Source organism: Ovis aries, chromosome 18 (assembly GCF_016772045.2).
Source record: "Ovis aries strain OAR_USU_Benz2616 breed Rambouillet chromosome 18, ARS-UI_Ramb_v3.0, whole genome shotgun sequence".
Taxonomy (NCBI): Eukaryota; Metazoa; Chordata; class Mammalia; order Artiodactyla; family Bovidae; genus Ovis; species Ovis aries.
The window spans coordinates 1,677,593-1,696,298 of NC_056071.1; the positions used below are offsets into that span (position 1 = coordinate 1,677,593).

Sequence of the window (18,706 nt, forward strand, 5' to 3'; positions counted from 1 at the left end):
TTAAATTATTTCTTCACTTGAGAAAACAATGACAATAATCTTGTACTTTTATGAAGTGTCACAGTTTACAAAAGCACTTTGGTCAACACCTTAAATCTCAAAACAACTCTGGCTCTAACCTATAAGTAAGTACGATAGAAAGAATTTTAAAAAACAGAAAAACAAAGCAGCCTTAGAGTGATTAATTGACTTGCCCAAGATTTTAGTATTAGTGTTGAAGCCAGGCCTAGGACTAAAACCTAGCTATACTGACTTCCTAACCAGAATTAGTATTTTGTGATTTTGTTTAGTTTTGCTCTAGAGTCTCAAGATTTAAATATACGTAAGCAAGCAAAGATTTAAAATACAAATTGAGAATCCACAATTACAATAGTTTAAATGGGACTAATAGTAATAGAGTTTTCCAGGTAGTCAAATGCTTAATGAAATAGTTATACACAAACATACACACACACATACACACATACACATCAAGTCTATTCCTACTTATTCCATAGGATAATCTAACAGTAGCAAAAACTCCTTGGGTATTTCACAAATATTATATTCTCCTTATCAGTCATAAATCTACTCACATTCAATTTCATATCCTGCAACTAGTTTTTCCTCCGGATGATTTCCCTACCAAACTATATATCCAGGCCAAATCTGAAAAGTGATCTAAGGAAAGATGAGAAAATTAGGAGACAGAAACAAAAGACCCTTGACATTTATAAAACAGGAAGCTATCCGAGAATACTAAGGGATGAAACATCAATGCTTGAACCTGTAACTCTGCAGCCTATGAATTTGGGCTTCAAATTCAGATAAGGGTTAAGAGTTGGCCAAAGAATACATAAGTAACTTTCACAGACTCCCATACAGACATACTTCATCTTATTGCACTTCACAAATAATGTGCGTCGCCTTTGACAAACTGAAGGTCTGTGGCAGCCTGCCTCTAGCAAGTGTACGGGTGCCATCTTTCCAACAGCATTTGCTCACTCCATGTCTCCGTGTCACATTCTGGTTAATTCTTGCAATATTTCACATTTTTTCCTCATCATTATATTTGCCATGGTGACTTATTATCAGTAACTTTTGATATTACTGTAACAACTTGCTGAAGGCTCAGATGATGTTTAGCACTTTTTCTTAATCAACAAAGTATTTTTAAATTAAGGTATGTACACTATTTTTTAGACATAATGTTATAGCACACTTAGTAGACTGTAGTAAGCATCTGTCAATGTAACTTTCACAGGCACCAGAAAGCCAGAAACGTCACTCATTGACTAGCTTTATGTGCCTTACTGCAGTAGTCTAGAAGTAAGCCTGAAATGCCTCTGAGGTATGCCAAAATATGTGGGATCTATAATCCCTGGAAGATATCAAGTTTCCTAGATTTTCCTGTCATGTTACATGCTTCCTAATAACAACCTAGAAGATTCTTGAGGTCATTTGGAAAAGAGGTAATGCGCCCCCTGAAACAAACAGTATTTCCTCTGGAGTCTTCATAAGACTAATAGTGTATGTGGATTTAAAAGATCCAAGTCTAACTTTCCAACCTGTAAAACATAAAAATGAAAAAGTCAAAATACCTTTTAATTGATTAACTGAGATGAATTAATTCATTACAGAGCTACATGTTCTATGAAAAATATTGAGGCAACTTTTCTCTTCTAGACTTCCTTTTTCATAGTCCAGTGCTCAACAGAGCAAACAGCTCCCAGAGTCAGTCTGGATACAAGGCCTTGTTTGGTCCCTTACTCAATGGAAAATCTTGGGCAAGTTTCTTAACCTCTCCAAGCCCGTTTCCCAATATACAGAACTAAGGCAACAGTAGAACCTATTTCAGAAGTCTGTCATGAGGATGAACAAACATGTATTTTGTTCAAAACAGTGTCTGGCACATAGAAAAAGCCCAATAAATGGAAGCTATTATTAACTCATAGCCTAACAGCCAAACTCGCCCCCTCAATCTTCTTATATAATTATTTTACCCCTGATGGCACACTAACCTCTAAGTTTCTTTCTGAATCCCACTTGGAGCCCTCACACAGTCTACCTGGCAGCACAGTGATTTAGCACCTAGCAGAATCATCCTTTAAAAATGGCAGTCATCCAAATCTGCTGAATACATCACTATCCTAATCATGACATTAAGATATTCATGCAATTTTGACTTTCAAAAAATAAAACAGAAACATACCATATTTCGCCAAACTTCTGAGGAGCTGGTGAATTCTAAAATCAGGCTCTTACAGATTTTTAACCTAAAACATAAAACACCTCACTCAATTCTTTTTACATAGACAACTGAATAGACAACTTTCAAAGAAAAACAATTGCTCAAAAATTACAGAAGCAAACTCATTTGTAATATCTGTGAATATTCAAAACGTATCAAGAGACAAATGCCCCTAAGTGCTGCTGCCAGGATGTATGGACAGGTCGTGAGGCAGGCCCTGTGCCCTGAGTGCTTCCAGCGGGCAGAACCGTGATGCCCATTTTCAGCCACAGAGTTTACTGCTCTCCATTTCCTTACTCCTATCTCTCTCCAACATGGCTGAAAATACATGACAACTGTTTAAGTACGTGTCTCGAATTCCTTCGGATACCTATAGCAGTTAAGCTTTAACTAAATTCTATATGCTGAGCATCTGTTACGTTAGGTACATACAGGAGCATCTGCCCAGCCACCTTCTAGAGTAGCAGCTTGGGAGTGTCCTGTAAATCTTAGGTGTCAGATTGTTGTATTAGTGAAAATATTTTTTAAGTATGTAAGACAATGTTGTCTGGAGCATAATAGGGCCTCAATGTATGGTAGCAATTATTATTTTTTAAATCAAACATTTAATCTATCAAAACTTCTCTCTTATCAAAAAAAAAATTTTTGAAGCCTTTAAGTTTCAGCATGGATCCAAATAATCACTGTAAATTCTTATCTCATTTGTACACCATCAGAGCACGTCTCAGTTGAACAGAACTGAAGTTTTTTTTTTTTTTAATACATTTCCTTTTACTACATATGAAGAAACCAAGTTCCCCACCAAGTCAGGAAACCCACCCAGCATCCTAAAGGTTGTTGTCAGAAAATGAATATACTGCATATAATTGGAGAAAGAAATGGCAACCCACTCCAGTGTCCTTGCCTGGAGAACCTCAGGGACAGAGAAGCCTGGTGGGCTACAGTCCATGGGGTCGCACAGAGTCAGATACCACTGAAGTGACTTAGCAGCAGCAGCAGCAGCAGCATAATTACTGTTTTTAAAATTAATCAAATGTTAAGATCTTAACAGACTGAGTCTCAAAACTCTCTTCTATAATACAATCACCTAAAGAATCTGTAAAAAAAAAAAAAAAAATGCAGATACTTACTTGATCTCAACCTCCAGAGACTGTGACTCAGTCTATAAAATGGGGATATAGGGATCTGTATTTTAAACACACATTTCATGTGATATGCACACCCCAATTTGAGATACTTTGCCTTAGAGGATTAGGAACACATAATCATCAAAGAAATATACCAAATCTGTGAAGATACAGGATAAGTGACAGAAACTGTAAGCACCAAAAATGCTAGCTGCACTCTGTACATTTAACCATTAGCACTCTTACGCCATACCTAGTGCCTTCATTTTCTTTATATTCAACAGAGGGCTCAGTATTAATCAAAGAATAAGAAATGCATCTAAAAATAAGAAACGTCAATATGAACCTATATCCACCTGTCCTGCTATCATTTTCCCTTATCCTTAAAACAGTCCATCTGCCTATTCTCACTTCTGTCATGTCTTTTATTTCCTCTCCAATAGCCTACTTCCTTCACCTCCATGTAACCCTGGGACAAACTAAATTTCCAGACTACTTTTTCTATCACTTTTTCATTATGTCCACTTAGCAATCCTGTTCTCATTTATGCCATGTTTGCAGTGTCTTAAATTTATGGGAAAGCTACTTGTTGACAAACTCATTCAGCTTTGTACATTTGTAAATTTGTCAACAAAAGCGTGTTCCCAATAATTTTCTTGCACAAATCTTCCTGCCTTTAGGTTCTCCTCATTCTAGTTCACTCTGCAGTTAAGCTAAAATTTTTAAATATTACTTTCTTATAGTACTTCCATCATAATTCCCTCAACTCCATTAACGCTTTACAGTACCATTACCTTCCTTTAACCACCAGAAAAACCATTACCTCAGATGCTAACATACAAAACTTCACATACTGAAAGTTTTCTTATAAAAGTCATCATCATTCTCATATGTCCTACATCTTATGACCTCTTAATCCTACTTTTTCTCTGCAGTATTTCACAATGCTAACCATTTCTCAACCCTCCTGGCTTCCATAACGCTGTACCTGTCAGTGTTCTACCTCTGACTGGAACTAAGTCTTCTGCTAGTTCATTTTCCTACTCCCCAACCACAGCCTCTAACCACAGCCTAACGTAAGAAAAGGCGCTATTTAATTTAGGTTAAATTAATTTTCTGGACAAGATCAGCACCTGTTCCTGTATCACCTGTCTATATATTTAGGATCCCTAATATCTTTTACAGAGAAGGCAATGGCAATCCACTACAGTACTCTTGCCTGCCAAATCCCATGGATGGAGGAGCCTGTAGGCTGCAGTCCATGGGGTCGCTAAGGACTGAGTGACTTCACTTTCGCTTTTTACTTTCATGCATTGGAGAAGGAAATGGCAATCCGCTCCAGTATTCTTGCGTGGAGAATCCCAAGGACGGCGGAGCCTGGTGGGCTGCTGTCTATGGGGTCGCAGAGAGTCGGATACAACTGAAGCGACTTAGCAGCGGCTGCAACATCTTTTAAGATCCCTTACATCTTAAGAGCCTTTACACCTTTTAAGCCTTGATCTCTTGAGTTATAAGCCTGCTACTCTCAGTTACCAATGGTACACATGCACTTGGGATGTTTCATTAGCATATAAAATCAAACTCAATTATTTAAAAAAAACCTCACTCCATCTTGATATGCCTACTCTTCCTACTCTTGTTTTCCTACTAATTACAGATAAGAAAAATGGTAAAAAAAAAAAAAAAAAGACAAAAAACAAAAAAAAGGTGAAAAATGAGAAAAAATGGTGCCATTATTTCCCTCCTCATTTTTATTTAGCCCAACCACTGTACCGTTTGATACTAAAGATCACTCAAAGAATGTCTACTACCTAAAGCTAATACAATGTTATATGTCAATTATAGCCTGAATTTTAAAATATGTTTGAAGGTCTACAAGTGGATGAAGACATACTGGTAAGGAAACTAGACATGCTCTTACACAGATAAAAGAACAAACTTTTGGACTCTGTGGGAGAAGGCAAGGGTGGGATGGTTTTGAGAACAGCATTGAAACATGTATATTACCAAATGTGAAATAGATTGCCAGTCCAAGTTCAATGCATGAAGTGGGGCACTCAAAGCCGGCGCACTAGGACAACCCTGAGGGATGATACGGGGAGGGAGAGGGGGGGGTTTCACGATGGGGACACATGTACACCAGGGCTGATTCCTGTCGATGTATGGCAAAAACCACTATGAATATTGTAAAGTAATTAGCCTCCAGTTAAAATTAAGTAATTTTAAAAATTAAAATAAATTCAAAATTCAGTCTATAAATAAAGTTTTAGTGACCCTCTCCCCAGAATTGGAAACTAGACTTGCTCTTATTCCCATGTAATGGGGGAAATGGGCACTAACAATAAAAACCACAATAAAGTAGGTAACTGCAATGCACAGTTAAGTGTTGTGAAGAAGAAACCACAACATTAAGTGCACCGATAAAGTATTCTGACTTAAGTCTGGGAAAAAACGTAAAGATGTTCTTTATAAAGTAACATATAAACTGAGCACTGAGGCATGAATAATGTTTATCCCAGACATATTAAGAAAAACCAGGGGAAGTAATGATACCACTACCACTCCAGTCATCCAAATTAGAAAACTGAGTCATATTCTACAGAGAAGCCCTTTCCAGTACAACAAACTCACCCACTGCTATCAATTCTATCTCAGAAATTCCCCCACACTCCAACACTTCCCCCAATTATTCTGTTGTTGGTTTTGTTCCAGAGTAGCATTTCAGATGAAACTGTACACGATTCGGAAAAAATCTGCCAGTCCAGCCTCTTCTCTCAGACTAGACCACACTTTTAGAGAACACACATATAATTTGTTTTTATACTTCCACTGCTTGAAAATGTTCACAAAATATACTTCTCAGGATAAACATCTTACAAAAGAGGAATATTTCCTTTTAGGTGACTTGCTTTAGGTCACTTCACTATAAGTATAAGGTTCAGATCCAGTTGTCTGATTCTAAAGAGCATGTTTTTTCCTTCCATTGTTGTTCAGTCACTAAGTTGTGTCCAACTCTTTGTGCCCCACCCACACGAGGCTTCCCTGTCCCTCATATCTCCTGGAGCTTGCTCAAGCTCATGTCCATTGAGTAAGTGATGCCATCCAACCACCTCATTCTCTGTTGCTCCCTTGCCCTCAATCTTTCCCAGCATCAGGGTCCTCACCAATGATTCGGCTCTTCTCATCAGGTGGCCAAAGTACTGCAGCTTTAGCTTCAGCACCAATAAATATTCGCGATTGATTTCCTTCAGGATTGACTGTTCTGATGTCTTTGCAGTCCAAGGGACTCTTATGAGTCTTCTCCAACACCACAGTTCAAAAGCATCAATTCTTCAGAGCTCAGCTTTCTTTATGGTCCAATTCTCACATCCATACATGACCACTGGAAAAACCATAGCCTTGACTAGATGGATCTTTGTTGGCAAAGTAATGTCTCTGCTTTTGAATATGCTGTCTAGGTTGGTCATAACTTTTCTTACAAGGAGTAAGCATCTTTTAATTTCACAGCTGCAATCACCATCAGCAGTGATTCTGGAGCCCCAAAAATAAAGTCTGACACTGTTTCCACTGTTTCCCCATCTATTTTCCATGAAGTGATGGGACCAGATGCCATGATCTTCGTTTTCTGAATGTTGAGCTTTAAGCCAACTTTTTCACTCTCCTCTTTCACTTTCTTCAAGAGGCTCTTTGGTTCCTCTTCACTTTCTGCCATAAGGGTGGTGTCATCTGCATATCTGAGGTTATTGATATTTCTCCCAGTAATCTTGATTCCAGCTTGTGTTTCTTCCAGTCTGATGTTCTCTGCATATAAGTTAAATAAGCAGGGTGACAATATACAGCTTTGACGTACTGCTTTTCCTATTTGGAACCAGTCCGTTGTTCCACGTCCAGTTCTAACTGTTGCTTACTAGTCATCTGTATTTCTGACTTCAATGCTTTTGTTTCTCACAACACTTGACCCCGAAATACTTCTCTTTTACTAACCTTTATCTCCCACCCACCTATTATGCCCTGTTAAAAAATACTCATTTCAAACACTGTACCACACAATTCTAACCTCTTCTGTAAATAATCATTCACTATATATTCCTAATACCACATTAATTTCTATCTTAAGCTCACTATCTTATATATCATAGCTAGCTGCATGCATTGCACGGTGCTTCTGACTATAAGCTGGCTGAGGGGAAGGCGCATGTCCTTCATGTTTGCTTTCATCATTGGGGGCTCTTTTCTTGCCTCCACACCTCCTGTGTACAAGGGGGGGAAAAAGAGTAAAGCTCATGGCCTGACAAAGGATTCTGAACTAGTTCTGAATGCAATTCACAGACAAATAAACAAGAGTACCCCTTAATTCCAAAATAACACAAATTTACCCCAAGTCAATTTAACGAAAGTATATTCTGAAGCTCAAAGATGTAAGAATCACCAAGAAAATTTCATTTTCTAAAAGAAACATCTCTCTTTCCAAAGAACTTGCTGTACCAGGGACTAAAGTGTAGGATATTAAATAGTATAATTAAAATTGATACAACCCCTTCAAAAAAATGACAGTTATCTACTAAAACTAAATGTATACATATCCTATAACTTAAAAATTCCACTAGGTACATCAAACAGAAATGAGAACACACGTTCACCAGAAGACATTTAGTGGAAAATTGAGAGTAAAAAGTCTTAGTCACCCTAAACCAAAAATGACTAAAATGTCCATCAGCAGCAGAATGAAAAACAAAATACAGCTGATCCTTGAACAACCCAAGTTTGAACTATGCAGGTCCACTTAGATGTGGATTTTTCTTCAGAAAATACACTAACATAGTAACACTATTTACAGGTGGTTGAAGTCACAGAAGTGTCAAGTCTGCAAGGCCTACTGTAAGGCCATACATGCAGCTTTCTGACTGTGCAGGGGATGGGCACCCCGAGCCCTAAACCTTCTTAAGGGTCAACTGTACCATACAGACATGATGAGCAACCAGCGACAACCAACAGTGTGGATGAACCACACAAATATGATGTGTGAGATTAAGTCAGATACAACTACATGTGACTGTTTCTAGTTACATAAAACATAAAAACAGGAAAATCTCATCTATGCCAGTAGAAGTCAGGATACTGGTTACTCTTGAGGAAAGAGAATTAATGACAAAGAGAGCACAAGGGGCTTCAGAGGAACTGATCTTATTCCTTGATCTGAATGCAGGCTACGTCTGTGTGCTCAGTGTGTGAAAGTTCAACAACCTATGTGCATACTCATATCCTTTTGTATGTGTATCATACTTGAATCATTAAAATTTATTTTAAAAAGCACAGTATGCTATAAATACTGTGCACTTGATAAATAAATGTAGATGAAACAGAAAGTCCAGAGAAAGATCCAAAAAGTATCTAACAGTTACTTCTTATCAAAAACAAGAAAACTGGACAACATACACGAAAAAATGTTTTCAGACCCTGGGTACAAGGCAGTGTGAGACTGTGATCCATAAGAATAAACAGTTAAGGTGAACCCTTTGAATGCTTGAATTTCTGCCCAAAGGCAACTTTCTGCTAGAGTCAATGGAGGGAAACCCAGACAGAAGACAGTAGTCTCACTGGGGTGTGAAGCAAGAGGTCAGAGTTGAGTAGGCTAAAATGGCTAGAATATGTAGTAAGACTGAGTGCCAGAGAGGGGAGCTAAGCAGAGAAAAGTTTCCATAAGCCTGCCACTCGAGGGTCCTTTTAAGTCTGTCACTATATACTCAACTGGGCATGAATAAAGTGAAAGACTCCATGAAGCTGAAGAAAGAGGAGCCGTGAGCTGAAATATTCCCAATGCTCATACAAGACAGGGAGAGCCCTAAGTTCCTCCCAATCAGAGTGATGAGAACATGCTGACACTTAAAATATTTCATAGACATTTACGGGACATTTAGCAGAAAACTAAGAAAGGCCATGCCGTTCTAGTAGCTACCAGCCCAAAAGGAAAGCCTTTTCTAGATACACTCTAACAGAGCCTTGAAGGAATCAAGCTGAGCAACAAGTTAATTCGATGGCTGCCAAAACAAAATTTAACATTCGAAAAGACAACAAAATCCAGCCACTCAACAACAGAATACTACAATATTCAGTATCCAGTAGTAAACTACTAAATTTACAAACAGGAAAACAAGACCAATAACCAACAGAAAAACCAGTCAAAAGACCCTGAAGTGAATCAGTAGATGAGAACTTTTAAAACAGATATTATAAATATGATCAAGGATTCAAAAGGATATATGAAAATGAAACTTTTAGAAATACAAAATAATGTATATAAATATATATAAATATATACTATTTACTTAAATATATAAATCATCTCAAAATATTTGACACTGCAGGGGGAAAAAAACAAGACAAAGTAAGTGGAAGCAGAGAGAGACAAAAAAAGAACTAAAAATGTTAATGATCAAACATTATACATGTAACCAGAGTCCCTGGAAAACAATGCAGAAGGAAGAGAAGTGACTTCAAAAAAATACTCGTGAAGAAATAATGACTGACACTTTTCCAAATTTGATGAAAGCATAAGCACACAGACCAAAACAAACAAACAAACAAAAAACACACATATACCCAAAGTCAATAAATCTTAAGCAAGATAAACACAAAGAAAATCAGGGATAAAGAGAAAATCTTAAAAGAGACGCCAGAGGGGGTGGAAAAGACTTTATGAACACGGGAAGAAACTTTAGTCTAACCACAGACTTCTCATCAGAAACAAATGCAGGAAAAAAAAATGTCAACCTAGAGTTATGTATCAAGTGATAAATATTCTTCAAAATGTTAAGATAAACCATTATATATCGACTAGAATGGCTATATCAAAAAGACTGAGGGTCCCAAATGCTGATAAGAATGTAGAGCAACTGGAAATTTATAATTGTTGGTAAGAGTGTAAAACAAAACAACCAATTTGGGGAAGCCAAGACAAGCTATCCTGGCCAATCTCTGCCCAAAGTACAGCTTCATAAGCAAAATAAATAACTGCAGATGTTTGAAGTACACTAAGTTTGGGGTGATCTGTTATGTACCAACAGATAACCAGAAAAATATACTAAATTTAGTTAAGTGCAATACACTAAATTAATAATTATACATTTCATAAGTTCTAGTTAACTGTATATTATGAAATTAAGGATGAGATATTCTAACATCTGCAACTTATTGAGTTAGCAAAAAAGTTCATTTGGAGTTTTCTATAAAATGTTATGGAAAATCCCTAACTTTTTGGCCAAAACAAAACTTTGAAAAGCATCCACAAAAAAAAAAAAAGAAATAAAACAAGTTAACAGATAGATATGAGACATTAAATAAAGTAAAATATTAAGTATAGAACTACATTCTACAATTATTTCATACCTGTGTAAGTTTGAAAATTTTCCTAATAAAATTTTTACAAGTGAAATAAAAACATTTTCATACAAATAGAAGCTGAAAGGTTTTTTCTGGCCAACAGACTAGTGCTCTAGAAATTTTTTTATTTTTTCAAGTAGAAGGAAAATAATATCAGATAGAAATTTGGGTTCATGAAAAAAATCTACGCAAAAGAAATGAAATGAAAACATGAACAAAACAGCAAAGAATATTGCTCCTGGTTTTTAAACTTCTTTATGTAACAGCTGACTATTTAAAGAAATAATCAGAAATTCTACTGTGGAAATGTATAGCTTACATAAAAGCAAAATAGAAGATTAAAATGGCAAAAAAGGATGAAGAAAGGCAAACGAATTTATAATGTTCTCGAATTCCTGTACTCTAAGAGGTCTTATTTTAATGGCAGACTGAGATAAACTAAGGCGCATACTGTAAATACTAGTGCAACCAACTGGGGAAAAAACAGAGATACAAGCTAATAGTGGAGATAAAACAGACTTCTAAATAATGCTTAATTCAAAAGAAAGCAGGAAGTGGGGGAGGGAAGTAGTATAAATAACACAACTAAAAAACAAACAGTAACCTGATACTCTTAAACTCAACCATACTGACAATTACAATAAATATAAATGGATCAAAAACTCAAAAAGCAGAGATTGTAAACAATCAAAAAGGATGTAACTACAAACTATAAAAGACATATTAAATATAATGGCATATAAGTTGAAAGTAAAGAAACAGAAACACGTAAACATGAATCATAAGAAAGGAGGAGTAGCTATATTAACACCAGACAAAGCAGACTTCAGGCCAAAGAACATTACCAAAAGAAGAGACATTTCTTAGTGATAAAGAATCAGTCCGTCAAGGAGAGGGAACAGTCCTCAATGTGAATGCACCGAACAACAGAACTTGAAAACAGATGGAACAAAAAGGAACAGAACTAGAAGAAAACATAGCAGGTTCACAATCACAGGTAAACATTTCAACACTACTCTCAATCAAGGCGTCCCTGAGAGCTCAGTTGGTAAAGAATCTGCCTGCAATGCAGGAGACCTGGGTTCAACCCCTGGATTGGGAAGATCCCCTGGATAAGGGAACGGCTACCCGCTCCAGCATTCTGGCCTGGAGAATTCCACGGACTACAGTCCACGGGGTGACAAAGACTGGGACACGACTGAGTGACTTCATTTTCACTAACTTAATAAAATAAGTACCCTGCCCCCAAATCAGTAATGATATAGAACACAGGCCTGTCTAAAAAAGAACTTGTAGCCTGAAAAGAAAAAGAATGAAAATAGTTGGATATTCACAAAAAGACATACACATGGCCAATAAATATATGAAAACTTCAATATCATTAATGAGGGAAATGCAAATTAAAATAATGACACTTCATACCCATTATATGACAATTACTTTTTAAAAATAACATTAGCAAGGTATTAGCAAAGATGTGAAGAAATTGGAATCCTTGTGGGAAGGTAAAACAGTACAACTGCTATGGAAAATGGTATACTGGTTTTCAAAATAAATAAACATAGAATTACCATATGAGGCAGCAATTCCATTCCTAGCTATATAACCAAAAGAAATGAAAGCAGGGACTTTGAAGAGATTTTTACACCCCATGTTTATAGTAGCACTATTCACAATAGCCAAAGGAAGAAAGGAACTCAAGTCTCAATGAATGAATGGTTAAACAAAATGTGGTATATAGACACAATGGTATTATTCAGCTTTGAAATAGAAATTCTGATATATGATGTAACATGGGTCAACCTTGAGAACGTCATGCTAACTGGAATAAACCAAAAGCAAAAAAAGAACATCGTATGATTCCACTTACACGAGTACCTACAACAGCCAAATTCAGTCTCAAAGTAGAAGAGAGGCTGGAGGGAGGGGAAGAAATTAGGTGGTTACTGTTTAATGGGGACAGAGTTTCAGTTTGGAATGACAAACAAGTTTCAAATATGGGTTAAGAGTGACGGTCGCCCAATGTGAGTGTACTTTATGCCACTGAACTGCACAATTAAAATGGTTAAAATGATAAATTTTATGTTATGCATATTTTATTACAGTTAAAAAGAAACTGCAATGGGATACCACTACACACCCATCAGTGTCTGCAATTTGAGAATATCAAATGTTGACAAGGATTTGGAAGAAATGGAACTCTAGTGTGCTGCCGGTGAGAATGCATAATGGTATAACCATCTGGAAAGGTTCATCAGTTCTTTATAAATTTAAACATAAAACTAACATGTGCATACTAAGTTGCTTCAGTCATGTCCAACTCTTTGCGATCTTATGGATTGTAGCCTACCAGGCTCCTCTGTCCATGCGATTCCCCAGGCAAGAATACCTGAGTGGATTGCCATACCTCCTCCAGGGGATCTTCCCGACCCAGCTATCGAACCCACATCTCTCATGTCTCCTGCACTGGCAGGCAGGTTACCACCAGCACCACCTACGAAGCACATGACCCAGTAATTCCAATTTAAGGCCTTTAACTCTGAGGAATGAAAACATGTTCACGTACCAAAAGACACACATGTGCAAAGAGGACCTTTATTCACAACAGCCGAAAACTGGAAAATATGCAAATATTCACTAGATAAATAAATAAATAAATACACTTTCGTACAGCCATATTGTATTTAACCAAAAAAAATCAGTGATAAAATACAAAGTAGAGAAATCTCAATTATCTGTAGTTATGTGGGTATGTGATGGCATACACAGATTTGCTGCAATAATTAAAAAGTGCTGTTCAACTCCATTCTGTCAGTTGTTCTAGCCGAAACCTCAGTGTCATCTTTTACTTCTCCCTTTATTCCACACTTAAATCTGACTCGTCACCAAATCCTACCGACTAGAACTTCAACACGTATCAGTGATTCGACCTCTTCTCACCAACCTCATCAGCCTCCCCCTGTCCAAGCCCCCATCATCCCCTCTTCACGTGTATTCCTGTAGCAGCCTATCGACTGGCCTCCTGACTCTGCCCTTCTCTTTCAATCTGCACTAACCATGGCAGCCCGAGGGATCTTCGGACGTGAGTCAGAACTTTCCACTCCACTCAAAAACTTTCAAAGGCTTCCCATCTCACTCAGAAGTAAACTTCAAACCCCTTATTATGACCAAAACATTCCCCTTTCTGACTTGATCTCCATCATTGACCTTTCTACAGCCACACCGGCCACCTTGCAGTTTCTCAAACAAACCAAGCACTCTCCCACCTCACTGTTCCCTTAGGCACTACCTTCTGTGTCTGAAATGCTCTTCCCTCAGTTATCCATATGGCTAGCTTTCTCATCCCCTTCAGTTCTTTACTCAAATCACCATCTCACTGAGATTTTCTCTGGTCAAACTAAAGTTTGCATTGCCCCCTGCATGCTCAAATATTTCATCTCCCACTCCTTTTTCTCCTCAGAAGTACAATATACTGCAACTGCATACAAACTGCAACATACAATATATTCTACATATCTTGTTTTTGCTGTTTCCCTACTAAGCAAAAGTCCATCAAAACAGGAGCTTTGGTGGGTTTTGTACACTGCTGTCTCTACTAGCATCTAGAAAAATGCCCATGACACAATAGGTGCTTAAAAAATATTTGCTAAATGAATGAGGTAGAGATGCACATGTAACCATTCACAGGGAAAAGATTTCTATAATAAATTGCTAAGAAGCAGGGGAGGAACCAAGTTGTACAGAAAACAAATACACAAGCAATGAACAATTTGAAAATAAAATTTTAGAACTTTCATTAGTAATTCAATATCAAAAAGAATGAATCTTAGAAATATAAACAGAATACATTTCTTTCTGAACAGAAGTGTCAAACGGGTACAACGAAAACTACAAAACACAAAAAATTAAAGACCTAAATAAACAGAAAGACATTCCATGTTCATGAATTGAAAAATATTAATGCAAGAAAACTCCTTAAAGACATCAAGAGATTCAACACAAATTTTATCAAAATCCTGGCTCCCCTTTTAGCAGAAATTGACAACCTAACTCTAAAATTCACACAGAAATTCAGAGAATGCAGACAGCCAAGAGAGGAGCCAAGTGTGAATATTCATATTTTTCAACTTTAAAATTTACTACAAATCTACAGCAATCAAGAATGTGTGTGAATGGCTTAAGAACAGACATAATGGATGGAAGACAATTCAGAGTCTAGAAATAACACTCTTACATTTATGGCCAACTGATTTTCAACAAGGGTGCCAAGACAATTCAATGGGAAAGAACAGGTTTTTCAACAAATGGTTTTGGGACAACAGGATATCTACATGGAAAAATATATAGTTGGACCCTTACTTCATATAACATCATACACAAAAATTAACTCAAAACAGATGACAAACAAAAATGTAAGAACTAAGACTACAAAACTCTCAGAAGCAAACAGGTATAAATCTGCATGGCCTTGGTTAGGCAATGATTTCTTAAATAACACCAAAGACATCAAAAGAAAAACAGTAAACTGGACTTAACTTGTATGCCTCAGGGAAAAAAAAAAACATGAAATTGAAAACACAACTTTTGAGGGGGTGGTGGAAATACTTAGAAATCATGTATCTGATAAGGGACATGCATCCAGAACAATAAAAAGAAAAAATGACCCAGTTTTAAAATAGCAAAGGATCTAAATAGATCTCCAGAGATGGATGATCAGTACAAATGTTAGTTATCTGAGCGTGCACGCGTGCTAAGTCACTTCAGTCGGGTCCAACTCTTTGTGACCCTATGGACCATATCCCAACCAGGCTCCTCTGACATGGGATTTTCCAGGCAAGAATACTGGAGTGGGTTGCCATGCCCTGCTCCAGGTGGCATTCCGATCCAGGGACTGAACCTGTGTCTCGTACATCTCTTACACTGGCAGGCAGATTCTTTACTACTACTGTCACTTGGTAGGCTCCGTTAGTCATTTAGCAAATGCAAATCAAAATCACAGACACCTTCACATCCACAAGACAACTGGTTTGGCAGGGAAGTAATTAGAAATGAACTCTCATGCATTACTAATGCAACTGTAAAATAGTGCAGCCACTTTGGAAAAGAGTTTGGCAGTTCCTTGAAATGTTAAACACAGTTAAGACCAAAGAGTTTCACTTCTAGTTATGTACTCAAGAAAATGAATATGTATGTCCACATAAAAGCTTATATGTGAATATTCATGATTCATAATAAAAAAACGGAAACAATCCAAAATTATAGATGACTGAATAACCATGACTATGTGTATACTCATACAATGCAGTATAATGAACCTTCAGAATATCATTTAAGTAAAGGAAGCCATACACAAACATATGCATACCTTACAATTCCATTTATATGAAATATCCAGAAAAGGGAACCCACAAAGAAATAAAGACAACTCGTGGCTGCCAGGGGCTGGTGGCAAGAATGGCGAATGACAGCTATAGGGCTTCTCGTGGGGACGATTAGAATGTTTAAAACCTATAGATGACGGTGACAGCTGCCAATTGAATATTCTAAAACCCACTATAAAGGGTAGATTTTATGGCACATGAATTATATCTCAAAAGTTGGAAATTACATAAGGCATATGGAATTATTTTTATAAACCACTACAAATACCTGTACAGTTACATTTGTTTGGTATTCACCAGGTGTTGTGATGCTTTTCTACACTTAAATTTAACAACTGTTCAGTTTTGGAATTGGCTAAGAACAAAGAAAGAGGAAACTAACTGTTTTATACTTTAAAAAATACATATTACTTTTTGTATTTCCTTATTCTCAAAAATAATTCTATACACCAATATTTGACGGGATGCACAACCAACCATGAAATATTAAAGAGCTCTCTAGAAATGTTAAAGTGCTAGAAGTTCTGATTTTATTATTTACAGGAATAACCTACTATTTAGAATTGAGGCCATGCTGGCAAATCTACGTTTTATAGAGTGACATTTATATATACAGGAGTAGAATTTCAGATCAAAATAACAGAACTGGAAGAGAATTGAACTCTCTAATGTGACCCCTGACCCTCCCCACCATCTGGGTTCTGTGAACATTTGCAAAAGTAAATAAACTATGCTTATTGACCTAGCTGAATAACTATAAAAGGTGAACAAAACTCATGATCTGCCAACATTAAAATGCCATCTCACCAATGTTTCATTTCAGTTCAGTTGCTCAGACATGTCCGACTCTGCGACCCCATGAATTGCAGCACGCCAGGCCTCCCTGTCCATCACCAACTCCATTACCATGAAGTTCGCTCTAACTCACGTCCATCGAGTTAGTGATGCCATCCAGCCATCTCATCCTGTCGTCCCCTTCTCCTCCTGCCTCCAATCCCTCCCAGCATTAGTCTTTTCCCGAAGTGTTTATTATGTGACTTATTAGCAGTGAGAGAATCTTATCTTAGTGTAGATCTCAAATGTCATTTACAGAGACCCTTAAGAAATTACCAAAATTATTTCAATTTCCTAGCTTTTAATGATAAATCACTTATTCCAGTCAAAAATTCCATATTCTGAAAACAGAAGCAAATGTGCCACACACATAGTGCAAATGACTTATTATTTTGAAATTTTCATCTGCACAACTGAGTTCAATCTTATGTAGAAGGTAATCTAAAATAAAACCAAAAATCACATTAGTATTCAGACAAAAAATATTCATAATGCAATATACCAGAAGAACTAGAGGTAGGTGGGTTTTCCCTGAAATTACCATGAACACGTATTTTCAGTTTATTACATTTCACCTATCAAATGTAGCAACTAAACTCCTAAAATCTAAATTAAGAATAACAAAAGACCATTAGCTTCTAATTTAACTTCAAAATGCTTTCAAAATTTCACGAAATATAATTTTCAGTGAACTAGACTGTTAAAAAACAGAAAATTGTATTTCTAAAGACCATCTCTACTTGAAGGACGTAAGATTAAACACTGAGCACATTTAATCATCTATTAATGTAGGGTAAAATACTTGACTGTAGCCTAATTACAAATTTTCTTTTGAGCAGTTATTGTAATATTTCTCTAATTGGAGGGGGAAAAATCCAATTTTGATCAATCAGTATACGAACATTCATTCATCCAACACTCACAAATGCCTGAATTTGCAATTTTTTAAAAAATTGATTTTTCTCATTGAATCTTCAATTCAAAAGAATCATTCAGTATCAGATGAGTTAAGTACTTACTGAAGAAAAGCAGAATTCAATCACCGTACCATACAAGAAAGCCCTATACTAGTAAATACAACAAGATTCTCAAGGAAGGTTCCCTGAGTTAATATTTAAGCTGAGCACAAAAGGATGGATAAAAATTGCTGCTGCTCTGCTGCTAAGTTGCTTCAGTTGTGTACGACTCTGTGTGATCCCATAGATGGCAGCCCACCAGGCTCCCCCGGCCCTGGGATTTTCAAGGCAAAAACACTGGAGTGGGTTGCCATTTCCTTCTCCAATGCAGGAAAGTAAAAAGTGAAAGTGAAGTCACTCAGTCGCATCCGACTCTTAGCAACCCCATGGACTGCAGCCTACCAGGCCCCTCCATCCATGGGATTTTCCAGGTAACAGTACTGGAGTGGGGTGCCATTGCCTAGCTAACTGTATACTCAATTCATTCAGTCGCTCAGTCATGTGCGACTCTTTGTAACCCCATGTACTGCAACACGCCAGGCTTCCCTGTCCAGCACCAACTCCCAGAGCTTGTTCAAACTCACATCCATCAAGTCAATGATGCCATGCAACCATCTCATCCTCTATCGTCCCTTTCTCCTGCTGCCTTCAGTCTTTCCCAGCATCAAGATCTTTGCCAATGAGTCAGTTCTTTGCATCAGGTGGACAAAATATTGAAGCTTCAATTTCAGCATCAGACTTTCCAATGAATATTCAGGACTGATTTCCTATAGGATGGGCTGGTTTGATCTTCTTGCT

The 18,706-nt window shown here is 37.1% G+C and overlaps 1 protein-coding gene across 15 annotated transcripts in view; it reads right to left on the reverse strand.

Moving 5' to 3' along the window:
• Positions 1-18,706, reverse strand: part of UBE3A (ubiquitin protein ligase E3A) — a 96,633-nt gene that overhangs the window by 63,011 nt on the left and 14,916 nt on the right. For 6 of the 15 annotated variants that reach the window (XM_015101848.3, XM_042235011.1, XM_042235009.1 and 3 more), the window contains one exon: positions 2,192-2,255. The exons of 3 other annotated variants lie outside the window; for them this stretch is intronic. The gene's annotated coding sequence lies outside the window, so the exon portion shown is untranslated. Of the gene's footprint in view, positions 1-575; positions 1,548-2,191; positions 2,256-18,706 lie in introns of all 15 variants that reach the window. 6 more of the 15 variants (XM_042235004.1, XM_042235008.1, XM_060401546.1 and 3 more) reach the window with 3 other exon arrangements.